General features: G+C 41.6%; 1 long non-coding RNA gene across 1 annotated transcript; it reads left to right on the top strand.

Moving 5' to 3' along the window:
- The first annotated feature begins 117 nt into the window (after positions 1 to 117).
- LOC119141838 lies at positions 118 to 8223 on the top strand. Its single transcript, XR_005102056.1, has 3 exons — positions 118 to 1307; positions 1602 to 2687; positions 6452 to 8223. It is a non-coding gene; the product is annotated as an uncharacterized LOC119141838 (long non-coding RNA).
- Positions 8224 to 19305: the final 11082 nt, after the last annotated feature.

The following is a 19305-nucleotide window of genomic DNA, read 5'->3' as shown; positions in this document are numbered from 1 at the left end:
TTATTTCATCTCCAGATAGATTATTTTTAAGTAATGTGTAATTTGGTTTTCATTTCCTTTCCATTTTATTTAAAAGGAAAAGCTTTCTGCATTGTTACGTGCTGTTGCATACTTAATCTGTGCATTAAGAATAGCAAAAGTTAGTCTTACAGTATAGAAGGCTTGCATGCTACTTGGAAAGTTTAATCCATCACCCTGTGTTTATTTGTCAGCTGTTTAGATTTCATTCACTTTGAGTCACAATCTTTTCTCTCCAACTTGTGTATGAAGTATGAAATAAGTTCAAGATGTGTTTGTAAGTGTGTGTATGCATATCTCAACTTCTACCCTGCCAGTCAGAGATTGCCTTATTTCTTTCTTGGTTTTCCTGAAGAACGTGACTGCAAATCAAGATGCTCGGGGTGGGAAAAGTATCCGTAACCCCCCTAACTGTATTTGGAAATCTCAGGTTTGATACGTGCCATACAGACAGGTCAGATACGGAGAGCACATTCCATTGTTTTGAACAATGTCATCTTGAATATTGCTTATGGAAAATGGCTCTGCCTTTTCACACTTCTCCCTCCTGCTTTCCCTTGATACGTATAGATACAGATATGCTGTAAATGTTATGCTGATGGGAGGCTGCTAATGTGGGTGACCAGTTAGAGCATTTATTTGCAAATAAAACTGGCCCTTGTCTTTTTCCAAATTAGGGTGTTATTTTGTTAGGCACAGTATTTATTTGTATGACATTTCAGCCTTATGAGTTTCTTTTTAGTCCTTCATCATTATTACCAATATTTTTTTAATTATTATCAAATTCACTGCATGCCAATAATTTTTACGCCTATGGAAACTGATAGAATACCATAAATATTACTCAAGGTTGCTCCTTTCTCCCATCATGCATGGGCTGATCCATAGCTCTGGTACCAACAAGTTTCCACGGATGGTTTCTGATTGAGTTTCAAATTGAAAGGAAGATCTGCTCAGGCTCACAGTTCTGCCTGACCACAACACCCCGTCACCCTGTGGGAAGTGCCGCTCAAAAGGAACGGTGTCAACAGAAAACTCTCCTCTTCTGGCTGATGAAAGCTGCAGCCAAGTCAGTGCATATAGCTTCAGAACACCGCAGGCTCCAGTACTCTGCGAACTCCCAGTTGCTTTTCCCTGTAATCAGCCAGAAAAAGGTTTTGAAAGGCTCGGGAATGAATTGCAGAGTATGGCTGGACCCATCTGCCCCAAAACCATGCGGCTGACGCAGGATGAGATAAAGGAGGGATCCTGCCATCAAAACGGACTTGTTCGGGCAGTACAGCTGACAGGTGAGTACCACAGCTGTCACATACTTACTTGCCACAACCAGTATGTTTCTGCTCTTAATATTAAAAGTGTGTCAGAATTTCCATTATAAACCACTTGTTTTGTGGTTTTATAGCTTGGCCATAAAAATACACCTTGAGTCTTGGCATATAGCCATTTGGCTGCTTCTAACACAATATTAATTCAGAACATCCAGACAGTGTTTTTAAGTACCAGTATCTGAAAAGCTATTGCTTCCTTTTTCTTTTTTCTTTTTCTTTTTTTTTTTTTTTCATCGACTACCTTGTCTTCTGCAGGACTTGCAGAAACCAAAATGGCCAGATGTCACTTCAACAAGAACCTGCAGTGTCTGGAAGCCCTTTCTGGAAGAACTGAGAACTGTGACAAGAAAGATCGATCTGGGGACATCTACAAAATTCTCAGGCCAGATGGGAAGGCTGGATACAGACCTCCAAGACTGAATTGACAAGGTCACTGTCTCATCCAGCAATCTGACTGCCGTGACCCAGAAAGCTTACCAGGAGATAGCAGAAAGCAGGAAAGTTTTGGCCAGCCTGGAACTTGCTGGTGCAGATGAAGATATAAGCTAAAATATCGATTTTGGAATGAAATCAAAGAATCTCAGGTCACATTTGAAGTCTGAGGGTGACAAAATGATTGTCAGTCCATGATCTCTGTAAGAAGAGAAATCAGGAGAAAACAGTGCTTGTCATTTGAAATTTACTGATGCTCAGGATATTTCAGATCAGCTCAAAAAATACCAAACCCTCTACTTCTGAGCTATGGGCTGAAAGGATGGACAGAAACTGGAGCTCCTAGGAGCCAAATCCTGTAACTCAAGTACTGTTTATAAAATGAATGATGAAAAGGGGTGATCCCGATCTGATCCCTGGCCTTACTGGATGTACAATTAGGAAAAGTGATAATCTTGGTTTGTAAAACAAGGAAATTTGGCAGCTATGGAAAAATTAAAGGAAGCAGTTCAGTTAAATATTAGACTTATGAAAAAATTGGCCATAAAAGCTGTTCTGAGGCTGGCCAGGTCAGAGCCTCAGAAACATTAGAGAAGGTTCTTCAATCACTTCAGGAAATGTGAAGACATGAAGCTGAAGGTGCTGAGCTCCAAAGGAATGAGGAGAAAGCTTATAGCTTTTCTCTAGGTTTGGTCAGTCTATTTTCTGAATGTATGTTAAGATCTGTGAAATGAATGGAATAAAGTTCCCTTTCTCAAACTGAAGTTATTGGACTAGGTGGACTGAAAAAGAATAAATTGGTCTCAAGCAGGGAGAATGACTACTGGCAAACATGAAATATCCAAAAAGTGGGAAAACTGATATTGAAAATTCATCCACTTCTGAGCAAGAAAGTAACTAAAATGATGGGTAAGCTATGCAAGGATTTGGATTTCATTACGATTAGTAATAGAATAATAATAGAAAAATAGAAAAATAAGCTGGAAGAAGACATACGTGTCTTACAAATCAAGTCTCCAGAAATTGTCTTTGATTACATGGCCCAGGTGAAGCATAGTATTTGTAGATAACTAATCTGCAATGAGCAGATTTTCCTAGTACAGCAGTGAACTAGTACAACAGCTACTTTTGCAGTATCTTTTTACCCAAGCAAAGGTAGAGTGATGGAAATCATATTTTAAGGGCCAAGCCTTTGCAGAAAACTTACCTGCTTAGCTGCTAGATCAGAAGGAGAGGTTAATTTTCTCTTGCACTAAGAAATTTAAATTCTAAATTCATTTAAATGCAGACCTGCAGCATGTTCTCAAGTGATTTCCTCACAGCATATGACAATGTAGGTAGGTGTACTTGCTCTGGCTTTAACCCAGCTAGCACAGCTACCTGTAACTTTGCAAATACAACAGCTCGGAGATCGATACAAGTCATAGAGGTCCACTGAGTACCTCCAGGCTACAACGAGCTTACGAGCCTCCACTGATGTTAGTCGCCATTGGTGTCGGTGCTTGCGCTAGCAGGGATAAAGACACCATGGCTGTGCCACAATTACAGTTTCGGTGTACTGTTTAGATTCCCTAAAAGTTTTTTCCAGTTGAAAATCAGTTCTCTGGATCCAATAAATACACGGCCTGCACACAGTGGTCTGCCACAGATTGATTCTGAGGGAAACCAACCCATTACAGCACACCTTGCTGTTTAGCAAAAGCAAAGTGGCAAGGAGTACTACTGGGCATCACGGAAATGAACTGGAGTGGGATAAGTGAGCTTTCAATGATTTTTGGACATCACTCACAGTTCTGATTAAACTGAAATGGTGCCCCAAGCAGATTCTGTGGAGCCAAGTAGCAGGAAAACGGGGAGGGAACAGCTTTCAGAGCAGGACAAGACCTACTGCAATTTAAAAAGATGTCTTTTTGCTCAGCACCTGCTGTGTTTTAGGGGATGGGGAGCAGGTATGGCACAGCACGCCTGTTTCAGATTATCTCGAGATGATATCTTGGTATGAAGTAAAACATTTGAACAGGAACTGACGTATTTACAAATGGTCTGTAATACATTGAAAGTCATCAACCTGAAATAAAATTCAAAGACAAGTGAATCATTGCAAGCAGAAGTAATTAATTATGAGTACACAGCCAGCCAGGGAATGGTTTTCACAGACAAAAAGAAAATGGAGGCAGGACAATCCTGACCAGCTCACCAGACAACGGCAGTCAGGTACAGGTTTCTGAGTCTTTTTAAGGATTTAAAGATACTGCTATTTCAGGCAGTTTATTTGTGGCTTTGTTAATGCTGTAAAACCACTGCATGAGTTTGGGGAGAAGAAAACAGTCTCAGTGGCTAGCATAGTGTGATTTAATATTTTCAGTTTTTAAAAAAAAGCTTTTGTAACTGCTCCCGTTTTAGCCTCCCTATGTTTCAGACACCTTTCAGGCTGGACACAGATGCTAGCGCTTACGGTCTGGGGGCAGTATTGACAGAGGAAATCAAAGGGCTGGAGAGGATGGTGGCTTATTACAGCAAAAAGTTCATGTTCTCGGGAGAGAAATTAATATTCTGCTCAAAGAACATCTGACAGTGGTTAAATCTATAGAACATTTTCACTACTGTTTCTTTGGGAAAAGATATATGGTTTGGAGAAATCCTTCACGGGCTGCAGGGACTCGGAAGGGCTCGTTGCTCCTGATGGCAGGAGGGAGGAGAGTTGTGCTGCCAGGGGTGAAACAGGCTTGAGCACACGATCAGCTGGAGAGCAACGCTGGAGGTTCGTTACCAGCGCTGCCCTAGCCCAGAACACGGAACAGGTCGCCTTGCAAAACCTTGGCCCTCCTGAGTGCCTGGGTTCCTCTGGGATGGGGGGTTGGAGCAGTGGGCAACGGCATCATCTCCCGTTACAGGATTCCTGCTGTGGGCACAGAATTATGGACGACTTCTTTTATAAACAAGCATAATTGTATTGAAGAAACACGTGACTATCATCCATTAGTTTCTTCTGACATAAATATGGTACAATAAATTGAATTTTACCAATTTGTTAGTATTCAAAGAGGCAAGCTGCTATTAAATCCTCCACCTCTACTGTTAGACAAAGCAAAGCAGATCTGTACCTTAGTGAAAGGCTGATACAATACCATATGGCTGAAACATGTGATTTTATACCTACCTATCTGTAAAATATCGTGATGATTTCTGGCATCCATGCACGTGAACTCAGTAATTGATAATTTTCTTGCTATGTTAAACCAAGTGCTATGACATTTTGAGGGCTTTTTGATACAGCAGAGATCCAGCTTTAGAATTTTTGTACCTAAAGCCATGCTTTCCTAAATGTCTTGGGTTTCTATACCTGAGGATCACAGAGCCGTCACATTAAATTTCTAGTGTCTCACTGACATGTGCCACAACAGACTGCAATACCAGAGTTCCAGAAGCAAAGGGAAATAAGTGCATGGCTTTAAACATGTTTGTCTGTTTAAAACACAGATATCTCAACTTCAGGACATCATAGGCAGCTGCAAACTGAAAGGTCAAAAGCTAAAAAAAGTGGGTACTCAGGAATAACCTGATTTTAACACATTTCTTTCAATTTAAATCTATTTGAAGCTTTCTTCAGGCAGTAGGGAGGAACAAAACACTGAAAAATCAGTTGGGTAAAGGTTTTCATCACTTTGTAAAACCTCTGTTGAATAAGCTGGCATGTAAATCAGCGGTACTGCTAGGTTACTACGAGTTGTCCAGTAATACTGACCTACCTCAGTGGGGGTATATTTCATGAAACATGAAGCAGGGGTGTTTTTTTCATGTGTGAGCTGTTGATGTGTTTTTAATGCAGCTTAAGTGCCAAGTGCATTTTAAAAACAGGAGTGGGAAGGAGAGCATCAGAAAGCTGATTCTGAATGTGGGGAGCCCGCTGCCGTTAAATAGCAGGCTTGGGTAGCTGCTCTGTGTGCCTGGAACTGGGGCCTCCGAATCCGTGACGCCAGACACGTGTGTACGCGGGAGGTGCTTGTATCAGGAGTAATGCGAGATCCCAGCACCTGGGCAGAATTCAAAGTAATTTGTGCTTTAAAATCTGACCTATTGGGGGCTGTAAGGAAGGTTTGAGGTTACTTGATGTTTCTGATTTGTGTGCCTTGGTCTCCGTTCTCGCTTCCCCTTTGTTGTGCCTGCTTAGCTGCTGCTCGGAGTGCTCTGTCCTCCAGCGGGATCCTCGGGGTAGAGTTGCTAGGAGCTGCGTAGGCACGTGGAGCTCGCTTGTGTACCTACTTCGTGGGCTTGGTGCAGGACACTGCGATGCGGGCCATGCTGAATGTCAGATTTAGGTGATTTCTTCTGGATCCCTTGAAAGTCCATTAATCTTAAGAGCTGGGACTCGAATGGCTAATGGTCCATTCCAGCAAAGTGCTGAGCTCCCTCAATTCAAAACATCTTGCAGAATGAGGCCAAAGACTATGAGTTAGGAAGAGGTGTGAGGAGAGCTTTATTGGTATGGCACATATTTAACCCATAGGAAAACCCACAAATTTTACTCATTTTAAGTGTATTTCACACTTTTTGACTATTTGAAATAACCACATTTGTAAAAACTTCTTTTAATGAATAGAGCTCTTTATGTACAAAGGCAAACCTTTTTTCCCCCTAAGTACAGTACTTTTAAAATACTATTTCTTTTGTAGGTCTGGCTGCTTCCATCGTCTGTTCGTTATTGCTTGCTGCTGCAGAACCCTCAAGAACTGAAAACAGGCAATTTAGATAAAGTATAATCTTGACAGATTTTTGCTGATCCATACCACACGTTCGTCGGGACTAATAAGACAGATAAGTAAAGGACTTTGTTATTTAATGCCAACTCTGGTAAAGCTGTTCTTCAGCACAAGTGGTGAGGCGGTACAGTCTTGGTGTTCAAGTGATGGGAGAGAGCTACCTGGTTACAGATTCTGGCCCCACTGAAGACAGTGGGGGTTCTGCCATTTGACTTCTGCAAAGCGAGGGCTTCACCACACATTTAAAAGAATTATTTCACTGGGACCCTTGTCAGAATGCTGGTAAACGCATCATTTTTAAATCTACCTTCCTTCTCACATTTGAATGTTTGTTTGCCTTACATGCACTTCAGAGTAACTTGGTATATAAACTTCTCATCGATTTCATTTTTATTTCAAGTTAATTTTGAATCAGTTCATTTTTTGTATTTCTTGTGCATTTAGAGACACCCCCCCATGGCAATGTCTGGGCTAAAAACATGGTAGGGGAGTGTTCGCATATTTTGTATTGCTGGGATTTAAGCTGAATTAAAGAAAGACAGAAATGAAAACATTTGCATTTGTTTATGTAATTAAAAAAAGTCATATAAAATTGGGCCCAAGCTAGCGAGCATATCCCTTTAATGAACACAAACCTTCACCTTTTTTTGCAAGCACACCGTAAATGGAGAGGCATACATGTCATATCTGCCGTATCAATGTCATTTTAGAGTATGTAAAAAACCACTCTATTTGTCTTAGGAAATATCGAAAACTTTTATAGGGAATTTGGAAAATATTTTTTTGGCTAGCATGAAAGGTAAAATCCTGCAGCACAAAGTACAGACATGGGCACAGAGACTGAACAGACGGGCTGCTGTAAAACAACCATTTAATAAGGCATTAAAATGCCATCGACTTGGACACATAAAAAAAAAGCTATGAAAACAAATGCCTTTCAAATAATTAGGATCTTATGCTTGAGACCAGTGTTGATCTCTATGCAGAGATTTTCCTGCTGAAATCAGACCAGTCTAAGTCTGATCGTCTAAGGAAGGAATTAGCAGCGTATAAATCGGCTGCTGCTTGAGATTTTTCTGTTTCTGCCATACATAACCATTCATATAAATGATCACTTCAGCCTTTCTATCTCCTTTCTGTTTCCTAAAGTATTTTGGAATACGTTTGATTTAGGATGCCAGAATAATTTTTTAATTGAATCTCAGATTTTTATCATGAGCATGTGAAATGGTTGAGTTACTAGCTTTTAGCCACGCTGTGTGAGTGAACCTGAGCCAGGCTAACAGATGCAGCCAGAAATAGCAGCAGAACCCATTTCTGTGCCTGAAAATGTAGTGTGACTTTGCTTTCATTTGAAGGAATGTACTTGTATTGATTTTAATATTTAACAATAGTTTGTAGTGGTAGCTGGTGTGTACAATATATCAAACCGTTGTATAAATTTATCCTTTAATAAAAAAAAGTTATTCAAGAACAAACTTATCACCTATAATGTGTACAAATACAAAAGTAATTATGATAATTGACCTTTTATGTCTGTGTGTTTAAGCCTGGCTCACAAATATAATGATATTCCTCATTAGCACAGCTCAGAAAAGCTACAGTATTCAAAAAGAACTTCTTTAGAAGGATGTGCATCTGTGAGAACGTAATCAACGCGATAAAACAAAACAATAGAGCTGGTGTTGAAGAGATGAGCATCAGATTCTCAACTTTAAGTTGGAATTTAATAGATTTTATTGCAAAAGTAGTGTTAAATGAATATTGTTTTCCTTATATACTACAATTACTGTTTTGATCTTCATTTTGCTGAGTACTAACATCAGTAATCTTGGAGAAACTAATGTTTGTCCCTTCTGTATTTCACGTTGTTTCCTGTTTTGTCATTAGCCAGCTGTTAGCCCCTAAGGCACGTATTTTTAAACTTCTAGTCCAGCACGTGTCTTCCTTTCAGGTCTCTCATTTCAGACACTCTTCGATTTTGCGGTTTTCACATGTAGAACTGGGTCCCATGGTGAGAGCCCATCTCCCAAACCATCAGAATGGGAAATCTTTCTATTGATGCTGTGATTTCATCTGCTAATCAGTTTTATATGACTTTCTGCTAGCCTAGTTTTTCAAGGTGTGAAAATTTGCACTACAGAGATATTTTATGGATTGCAACTGTAATTTCAGATTCTAAATAGCTGATCTGATTATAAAGCTTTGGGCAGAATTTTTAGGATCCTGTGAATTGCTGCTAAACCGATGTTGGCATTTGGCTGGAAGTACATCCCAATTAGTAACCCTTCTATCTAGCAGTAGCAGTATGCAAGTGATTTTTTTTTTTTTTTTTTTTAAAGTCAGTCGTAAATGATTAGTCCAAAAGAGTAGCATAAAACTAACTTCGGACTAGTCCCCTGCAGGAGTCGGCTGGAGGAAATTAAAGGATCAACAACAGAAGGGAAGCACTGAGGTAGGATTGTTCCAGGCTGCAGCCACAGGCTCTCACATGCACTCAGGAAATTGACTTCATCAAAAGCCGAGGATGCAGGCGTGAGGATGAGGAGGATAATGCAGGTGATGATTCTAAATCATGGCTCAATATCACATCATTTTCCAAGGGAGAGGTTTCATCCCCACCTCAAAAAAAAGCATTTTTTTCTATATAAAAATTGAATCTTCTCCTTATGAATTAATAAAAGTTCAGCACAAATCTGAGCTATAAATCTGATATAACTTAATAAATAATGAAGACTCAGTTTCCCCCAAAATAATATCAGTTGGATGGGTTTTTTGCACAAGTAAAAGAAGGACTCCTTGTAAGCTCCACTGCTTATTCCAGTCACTGCACTGTGCCCCATGTGTGGATTTGTGTATCTGTGTGTGTGAGAGCTGTAAAAGCAATGACTCAGGAGTGCTTGGGACTCGCAGTCTGGCATTTTCTTTAATGTCTTAATTCACGCTGCAGAAATGTGGATCTTCTGGGCCTGGGATGAAGCTGAAACCTTTCTAGTGGAGCAGGAAAGAATCACAAGAAGGGAAATGCATAAATCTACATCTGGACCCAAGTATGCTGGGAAGGCGTAAAGAGATGGGGGAGCAGGAGTGCCAGAGCAGGGCTGAGAGAGAGCAGAATTCCAAGGGGAGAAGTGGAAGAAAGAAAGAGGAATGTCCCAGGAATGAAGCTCTTATAATGTTCAAAACTTTCATCAGAAATAAAACCCTGGAAGGCTATAATCCAAATAAGGAAATTAGAAAAAAATTAACAATATTCAGCTATTCAGATGTCAAAAGAAATGGCAGTGTTATTGGTGTTAGAGGTTATTGCCAGGAGGGAAAATCTCAGCATGTCTTGGGTAATTAAGCTTCATTGGAGAGCATGGATCCCTTCTCCAGGTAAGAAATGCTTTTATAACATGGCATCTTTTGCTATTGTAATTAAACACCATGGGCTATTCTGCATATGAAGTCTTAAACACTTTAGTCCTTTATCAGGGGATTTTACTGGCCAGGCATGTGTGTTCTTATGGCAAAAAACATTGACTGCTATAAAAAAAGAAACCCAAACATTTCTTTTTATGACTTGACTTGCTGTATTTTTATATATATTGAGCCAAATTCATCCCTTGTGTAGCTCAGTTGAAGCCAATAAGGATAGATTTGGCCCATGTCTATATGAAAAAGGTGGTGACAATTAAAATATATTGTTTAATAATGAGAGCTATGGTAGTGAAGTGTCTTTGTGTCTATGAAATTATACACCATGACACCATGTATAGAGTGGGGCTAGCAAAACATATAAGACCAGTTTCTGATGGAAAGGCAAAAGCACTCTAACTTTTATTATTACGATTAAATATCACAAAGGCATTTGAACAAGACTAATTTAGGTAACATCTCCAGAAATCTCATTTATAGTGTAGTATTTTACCGTAGAGCAAGCCATTTTAAAATATTTCTTGAATGGGTTTTTATATGTGGCTATCAAGGACAGTATGACGGGCTGTTATTAGCAGTAAGTAAAAGAACAGTTTTTATTTCGCTTATATTCTAGTGATATTCAGTAATATTCAGTAATATTACAAAAAGAAATGTACCCTGTTAAACAAAACGTGCGGACAGCCGTTATTATCACTTTATATGGGTAATTCCCAGTTGTTCCTTTGCAGAAGGCATTGTTCATAGCTGAAGCTCTGGAGGTGGTGCCTATGCGCTGGCACGGTGTGCCTTCGTAGCGCTCTTGGTGAGGTACAGTGACTTGCAGAAGCCAAAGCCTTACTCTTCTGGCGAACCCCTCCTGACCTCCTGCTGGAGGTGTGGGCACCGGCCCTGCCCCGCTCCGGGCTCCCCGCCAGCCTTGCTCTGCACCCCAACTGTCCGGAGCCAGGCCAAGCGCTCCGGTGGGCGCTGGGTCACCGAGGGGGATAACCAGAGCGATTGCCCTGGGGCCTGGAGGGCTCAGGAAAAGTCTTTTACCCCGGGGCCCCCCTGCTCCTTCCCCTCTGCTCTGACCCTTTGCAGCTGCCTCTGGGCTACCTGTCAGTATGCTTTAGGAACTGGGGTGGGAAAGGTCAGGGCAGTAAGAGGACAGCTATTTTGTCGACCCAGGAACTGAACGAGCTGTTGCTGGCCCTGCCCAGGAGCATGCAGACGACAGCAATACCTAGCCTGCCTAGCTAACGGACTCCAGCAGAAAAGGTAGCTCTTAGATGAGAATAAGGATATAAAATAGAACAGATGCAATGAGTTGCTCAGTTCCTCTAGTGCTACTGGTCTTCTGAGGAGCCCCTGACCCCCTAAAAATGAGGCGGGATGGAGGGAGGAACACAGAACAACAAAAAATCATTTTTGCTGTACTTATTGCTCTTCTGAATCTCTTTTACAGAAATCTGGCTTTGGCATTGAATCCAGATAATATTTTATTAGAAGAAAGCATGATTCATTGAAATGGTGCACTTTAGTATCTATGTAAAGGAAAACTGGGAAAGACACAAAAGCAGCTAGGCGGTGGAAAACCAATTCAAGGAACCATTGCCACACAAAGAATCTCAATCTGCAGTAAGAAACAACAGAAAGGAACAAAATATTTCCAAGGAAACATCTGAGCATGGTGTTGGAGCCAAGTAAGGAATTATTACTGTATTAGCCTGTCAGGAAAGGGTCGTGCAGTATATGTGGTAGCAGAATACCTTGTCATTTTGAAATTAATCTGAATATTTTTTTGTATTAGCATCAATGTGATGATCAGGACTGGCCCATGTACCTGTAAAATTGAAACTTAACCAAAGAAGTAATAAGGGATCCCAGGAGGAAGGGGCATGTTTAGTCTGTCTTAAATAGGATAAAAGTTACTTTTCTCCTTTTTTGCACATTTTCAGAGGCCTGTTTTTCATAGCACGCAAAGCACGGCTGTGTTACCTACGGTTCCTTACGTACTATCAGAAGTGGTTAAAGCAAGTGAACCTGGAGAAGAACCTAAACCTGTCTCCGTGACGCTAAAGCTGTTGACCCCATGCTAGGTGATGTTGCGGTGTACACAGCTCATAGCCTCATCCAACACTGCCAAAGTTCGCAATGTTGAACCGGGGTCCCAGCTTCCATCACACAGAACTGGGAGCTTCACCTTGCCCTGCGTGTAGCTGTGCTCGGGGCCACTGCGTTACTCACAGCACGTAAGCACAAGCGTGCGCATTCACCAGCACTGTCAGGTCCTCAGGCAACTTGCCTGCACGTTACCAGTAGCTTTTGCTCTTTTGCAAGAAGAGGGGGGTTATATTTTTTTAATTATTTCTCACTTTCTCTCCTCTTTTTTGGTTTTCCAGTTCACGTTTCCCTTGTATCTAGTTCCTGGCCACTGACTTCCTGCTGTTAATAGGACGAAAACGATTTAATTAACTACTTCCCAGAGGTGAGTGAATATTATTTTCATGTTACGCATGAAAGAAGCAAGTAGTTCACTGATGGCTGTGGGCTGAATCATTGCTGAGGGCAGTAGCGTTTGTAAATCCCGAATTTCACTGGAGTCCTTGGCCTGCAGCAGAAGCTGTTTTCTCCTTTGAAACCACAGCTAAGAGGAATACAAGTAAGTAATATTTTTTAGCTTCACACGTGCTGATTTTTGTTAGTAGCTGGTCTAAACAAGGACTTAGTCGCAGCTTCTTTGCATGTTTAACTTGGCATTTGTTAGGAGGGAAGCAAGCTATGTGTGCAGGAGGCGTTAAAGCACACGGCGAGCTAGCGGCAGCACTCGGTCACCCTGCGAGCGCCCTGTCACGCTTTGGTGGGACATGCCCTGGGTGGGGTGTGCGCGCTGGGTCCTCATTTCCCCTGGCTTCTCGGAGCTTTGGGTATTGCTCTTCCTAGGTTCTTGATGTAACGTCTCTGCCGCTCCTGAGTTTCTGTATCACTCTGGGGAGGATGGCCAGTGGATCCATCGGGACCTCAGTATTCCAGCCCTCACTCACCTCACCCTAAGTATTCTGGATCTGGTGAAGTACAGGTTTTGCCACCTTGATTTTTCAAGCACACCTCCCCAGCCTACTGGCGTTGGCACCTTCCAGTCTTGACATGCTCAGGCGATGTTCATACAGATCTTGCTCCTTACACCTTACTGAGGAAGAAATGTAGAAAAGCTGTGGGTTGTCCAAGCGTCTAGGCAACAGGCATGTGCTCAGCTCTAACACCGAGTATAAATCTAGTCCTTCTGTGTGATACTGGACAGAAATCCCAGTGGAAGCTTTTTCTACCTCTAACCTGTCTACTTGCCTTCATAATGATGAATGGTGGGAGGGAAAGGGGAGGTGGGGGACGACACTATCTCAGCTTTGAACTGGCTGTTTCTTGAGAAGGAAGCATGCAGATTCATTTAAAACAGAATTTTTATATGGCTAAAATCCTTGGCATTTTTCTCCTTTTGGTCACTTTGGTGTTCTCATAAATAAGTCTTAGATCAAATCCTTACCTGAAGACATCTAATCATTGCAGGTGAGACATTGTGGCTACTTTTATTTTTTACTATAAATTGAGTTGATTACCTGTCCCCGCTTCCATTTTTGTCCTGCACATAGCGGCTCAGTAGCCACCACCTTTGCTTTCAGGCTAGGTATCCATTGCACGCTGACTGTTTTACATTACTTCTGATGAACAGAGCGAGTTCATCACCTTTCCAGGATGTCTCGTGATTGATTCCTCATGTCTGGGGCAATCTGCTCTAAAGTTTCAGGCTAACGTGAAGTACTTGGATTTAGTGGGAATAATCAATGGTTTGAGGCTTATTCTTCTTATGTTTTGAGCTTTGGATTTGTGTATTAGATTCACAACTGATATTAAATAAAATAGAATGCATTAGATTCAGAATTTTATTATTCTCTCAGTAGCTGCTCGGATGCACTGGGCGTGAGTAAACTATAATTTGCAGAGTATGGCTGTGTCATCCATCAAACTGAAATGCACTGTGCCTCATACCTAAACGACACTGCCCAGCCAAGGCTGCAAGCTGGGCTTGTTGAAAAGCAGATTAGAGGGCTGGTCTTGCTATGCTGAAGTCTGTAAAAGTTTTCCTATTGACTTCAACAGAAATAGGACTGAGCCTTATGATTTTGGCACAAAAATATTCTTTTTCATCTCTGCTGAACACTGAACTGCAGCATGCATTGTTGTCTGCCTTACGTAAGACAGAGGCTGTTAAGGAGAAATAGTTTTGCACATATTGTTCTCTGCACATGTTGTTCTCTAGTAAATACTTGTTAAAAGATGCGTCCATTCCCACTGACAGTGTCTAAGGCTTAGTACACAAATTTGGCCCAGATCCGCACTATCAATGTAAACCTCCTAACTAGAAGCTACATCTGTCAAATTTTGCCTTTCAGATTCATTAAAATCATTGCTGTGGTGTCGACGTTCCACCTAATTCTCTTTTTAAAAAAACAACAAACTTCTTCCAGTTTGTAAATACAACCCCATTGAAAATGTTCATCAAAACTGTAACAATGTATGGCTGAAAGACAAAAATTAGCGTTTGCTGAAAAATAAGGAAAACAGCAACAAAAAAAAGCAGATGAAAGATGCTGGCATTTGAAAAATACTCAGACCTCTTACCCATCGGTATTTTTCTGTGGAACAAGAGCCTTTTGACCTGTCGTAGCTATTCCTCCTGTTTTCATTGCAGTGGGTTTTGCTTTTCTTTTGTTAAACTGGTTTCTAACTGGCAGAAATTAAAATTATGATGTTAATTGAACAAACATTATCAGCCCTTCACACTAATTCATAACTTCTTTAATTTCTTTCTCTCAGGACCCAGTTCCAAAGGTGGACTCAGGCTCAGGATGCCATTTCCAGCCCCGAGGCACCTTGCTGCACACCCTCCGTAAATCCACCATGACATTTGAAAAATCACTCTCAAAAGTGGCCAGACAGGCAGGTTTGCTGGTCGTGACTGGAATAACGGTCCTTCTGATGGAAGGCAGGTACGCGGGCTTGCTTGGCGGCCGCAACTGCCCAGCACCATGGCACAAGGCTCCAAGGGTATTAACTCCCCTTGCCGTTACCCAAGCATGCCAAGTTTAATATTAAACTTCACTTTAAAAAAAAAAAAAATATATATATATTTCAACACAACAGAGGCCGGTCTATACGGCGCAGCGCTGATGCAAGGAGTGGCTGTGAATCCTAGCGTGAAGCTGCCATCTAAACACCAGCGCCTGCAGTGACGGTTTTATAGGCAGAGCCCGAGGGGCAGTTCCTCTCGTGAGAGTGTTTTCACATGAAAACACAGCTCATATTGGACAAGACTTTTTGCTTTTGTTGTACCGTTCCCAATATTTTCTTCTCGTTCATTTTTAATATTGATCCTGTACTTTGTGACTAGGAAATCAGCTCAAACTCTTATGTTCTCCACCAGCAAGTCTCATGATTTCTCTTCCAACCTACTATCACAGCTATAAAAACCCTCAAATCACATTGTATTTAGGCTGCCTCTTGTCACAGTCAAGTGCATGGCACCTCCTTGGAGCAGGTCCTTAAATTAAAATTTTGTAATTTTTTTTCTGCTCTTCAAAAACTACTGTAGAAACATGATTGGCAAGGAGAGAGGACTTTTTTTTTTTCCCTCCTCCTGGAATTTTTCACTGTAACCATCCTCAGGGGAGTTCTCATCTTCAAAAGAAACATTCTTTCTATACAAGCTGCAAAAAGAATTATTTAATGACATCATAAATTAATACAGAGCGGCACAAATTTTCCAAAATGTGGAGAGAGAGGGAAAAAAAAATTAGCGTTTGCCAAAAACACCCCAGCTCTTCCAGACTTAGGCCTCTCTTGAGCCTGTGAGCTGCCAATGATACCAAATTGAATGGTGGGGCTTTTGGCATGACTTAAGTTTAGCTTGTTTAAATTTTGGCAAATATTCGTATTACTCACATACTCAGCAAGCTGATACAAATATTTGTTCTATTTAGAGTGAAGTCCAAACGCAGTGCTGGCATAAGTGCTGCTGGGCTTGGTGGAATTAAGCTTGCTTGTGCCAATATTAAATTTGGACATCTACCTTCAAGAAAAACAGAATTAAAAAATCCCTGAGCCTTTTAGTACAGATTAGAATACATCAATGGAAAACAGACCTCGTGTGTACCCAAGTTTTCCTCGCTTGCTAATTTTTTGCCTTAATCTGATTTGAAATGGACCTAGTTTTTCTGTGCTTGGCTTGCCGTTCCCTGCTGCAATGCCACAAGCCATCTAACCCGAGCTAGAGCTGAAAAAGCCTCCACACACATGAAGTACTCGACATTCTTGAGAAGTAAAAGCTGTTTAAACTGTAGTAAACGAAAGCCGGACCCAGTAAGCATACTTGATCTATTTTAATGCTGTGCAGGTTGTTGGGATTTTTTTTAACTGATGTCCACAGTTTAGTGTTTCTGATTTGAAAAACAAATAGCCCAACTCCTCAAGGATACTTCGCTCTTGCTGCGCTCTCTGGTTCCGAATGGCTGCAGCCGCGCAGCACCCTGCCAGGCAGGCACCACTGGGACCGATGCTGCTCCGCCGGGAGTCGCACACTCAGCAGCTGCCGAACCTGCCCAGCCGTGAAACGCACGAGGAATTAACTGGAACCTGGGTGCCTCATCTGGCCGGAGCAGTGCCGCCTGCCTTGCCCTTGAACTTGCTCTTGGCGTTGGATACATGCACAGGCCAGAAATTTTGCAATGGGGGGCGGGGGTGGGGTGGGAGGGAAATCAAAATGAAAAAGAATGACCCATTTCTATTCCATAAATGAATACAACTAGAATGTGCTTTGGGGTTGTGCTAGCTACGGATCTGTGCCTGGGTCAAATGTGGTTTGTAAGCTGACCGCTGTTTAATGCTGTCTAAATTCTTTTATCGATGTCACGTAGAAGGGGGATCCCACCAACTTAACTTTAGCTATATAGAAATGAGAAATCTAGCCTAAGTGGCTGAGCTAGATTCCTCTCTGAGTGGAAAAAAATCATCACCAGAGAATGATTCATCCCATTTTAATCTAAATGTCTGATCTCTCTCCATTGACTATAAAAGGAGCCCAGATTAGCATATATCCAAATTTTGCACATTTATGTGCTAACTCAGCCTTTTACAATCAGGTCCTGTACTCACAAGTATCACGTACTATTTTTACAACCAAAAGCTTGTGCTTTGCCACAGGGTTGCGGAGGACACGTGCTCTGCTCCAGTGGCTGGTTGGAGACTGCGCCTCGGCTGCCCCCCGACACGGCTGTGTGCTCACAGTTAAACCCTGCATTAATTACGTGTTCAAGTCTCCTCTACATCCCCTGCATTAACTAAAGCTGCTGGAACATTTCTTGTAGGAGTTACTTTTTTAAACTGCCTTAAATCATAAATATCGCATTGATGAGCAGAAGGTAGCTGAAAAATGGTTAAAAATAGAAGCAATGATTATTCATTAAAGATGACATCATTATTCAGTTAATCATATTTGTAAAACAGGCAAAAGCTCCAGCCTAGCTTGTCATTTGGACTCTGGGCTGCTGACCCCATTACTTTTTAGGTTATAGTTGGCAGCATTTGTCTCGTTTAGTGTTGATTCAGTGTCACTGTGAGAAATGAACTGAGCATTTCAACTTATGGGCAGTGACACCCTCAGACCTCTCTCCCTGCCTCCACCCCTTAATTCTTCCCCATCACCATTGTAACTGAGCCGCACGTAAGTACAGGAGCATCATTTGAGTGCGCTTGTTATCAGGCCTGCGCCTGCCTGTACCTTAGCCTAGCAGTGCATGGGCTGTTCTGATCAGTTGGTGTGTCCATTAAAACAAAGAAACAAAAGATGTCGTGAACAAATCAAAACCCCTTCGTCTTGCCATGGGCAGTTAAAATTTGACGATGTAGCTTTGGGACGATAAAAAAAAAGGGGCCAAGTGTGCACCCTGGGAAACTGTGAGGTTGGTGTACTCGCACAGTAGGAGACAGAAGAGAGACCAGGCATCCAGTAATTCACCGCAGAACATTTTTATACTAATTATTGAAATGCACCCAGAGACAGCTTATAGTAGTAAAATGACTTTATGTTCTGATATGTAAAATAAAATGTCCATGCTATGTAACAAACATTTCAAAATTCCATACCACCTTTATCTAATGTGGTTTCTAATAAAGATTTATCTGTAGCATATATGTTTTTTTTATCTAACCAATTCTTAGTTTTTACATCAAAGGTGTGTAATAAAAAAAAAAAATCTTAAATAGATGTCTTTCCAAAAAAACCTTGCAACATTCATTTTTATTAAGTATTTCATTCGTAAAAAGCAAAGCTGAATTGGACACGTGGCCTGCATTTGTGATATATATATAATTTTATATATATATATATATATAATATATATGTATATAAATAGCTATTCAGCATGCAAAAATTGTAGTGATTTCCAAAACCTGATGACAAAATCCACACCAGTCACACACGTAGTCTGCTGAAGGGGGGTATGAGATTGTCCTGTTGGAACGTGACCTCCGCTTTGTCTCACTGCAAGCAGCTGCCCTCATCCATCAGCACCTCTTCCTTGGGATGGATTCACCAAAACGCAGAAGCACCTCTCAACTTCCAAATTGGTATTTCAGCTTTTTGCCTTTGCCTGTTTGGGAAGCAGGGAGGGGGAAAAAAAAACCCTGCTGTGCATGACTAACCTTCCATACCGTGCTCTGTAGCAGAACCAGGCTCCCAGCATTACCTCTGCGTGGCATCCCTTGGGGCAGTGTCACTTGGGAGCTCAGTGGGATGGATACACTGCAGCCCGGAGGAGGACACAGCCCAGCTCAGGATGAAGGCAATGGGAGTTTTGTTCCAAAAAGAGCGCAGTTTGCTTTCCCAGGCGAGGCTGCTTCTCACCTGGGCTGTCGGCTGAGTGAGCCCCCCGCACCTCACAGGGACACCCCGGTAGGCAAAGCCGGTGCTGAAGGAGTCAGTTCAAGATACTTCCACAGTAAACAATAGTAGCAATGTATACACTGGTTACAGATTTTTACCTGTTCTACAAATATTTGTACACTGTAAAGCCTGACAGGTAATGGGACCTCTTCCCACCCCACCCCACAATTAAGAAAATACTCCTCTATGCCTCCTTTATGCTGAAAACAACTTTCCGAGTTAGCTGCGAAAGAAAAAAACATAGCACAAAAGGCACGTTTCAGCTGAATACGAAAGAAATCAAGGACCAGCAAATACAAAAATCATTTCTGGAAAGTATTAGCGACTTTTAAGCTTAAACTTCATAAATATATTGCAATAAGCAAGTGTG

Source organism: Falco rusticolus, chromosome 1 (genome assembly GCF_015220075.1).
Source record: "Falco rusticolus isolate bFalRus1 chromosome 1, bFalRus1.pri, whole genome shotgun sequence".
Classification (NCBI taxonomy): domain Eukaryota; kingdom Metazoa; phylum Chordata; class Aves; order Falconiformes; family Falconidae; genus Falco; species Falco rusticolus.
This window is presented reverse-complemented; position numbering and strand designations above follow the sequence as displayed.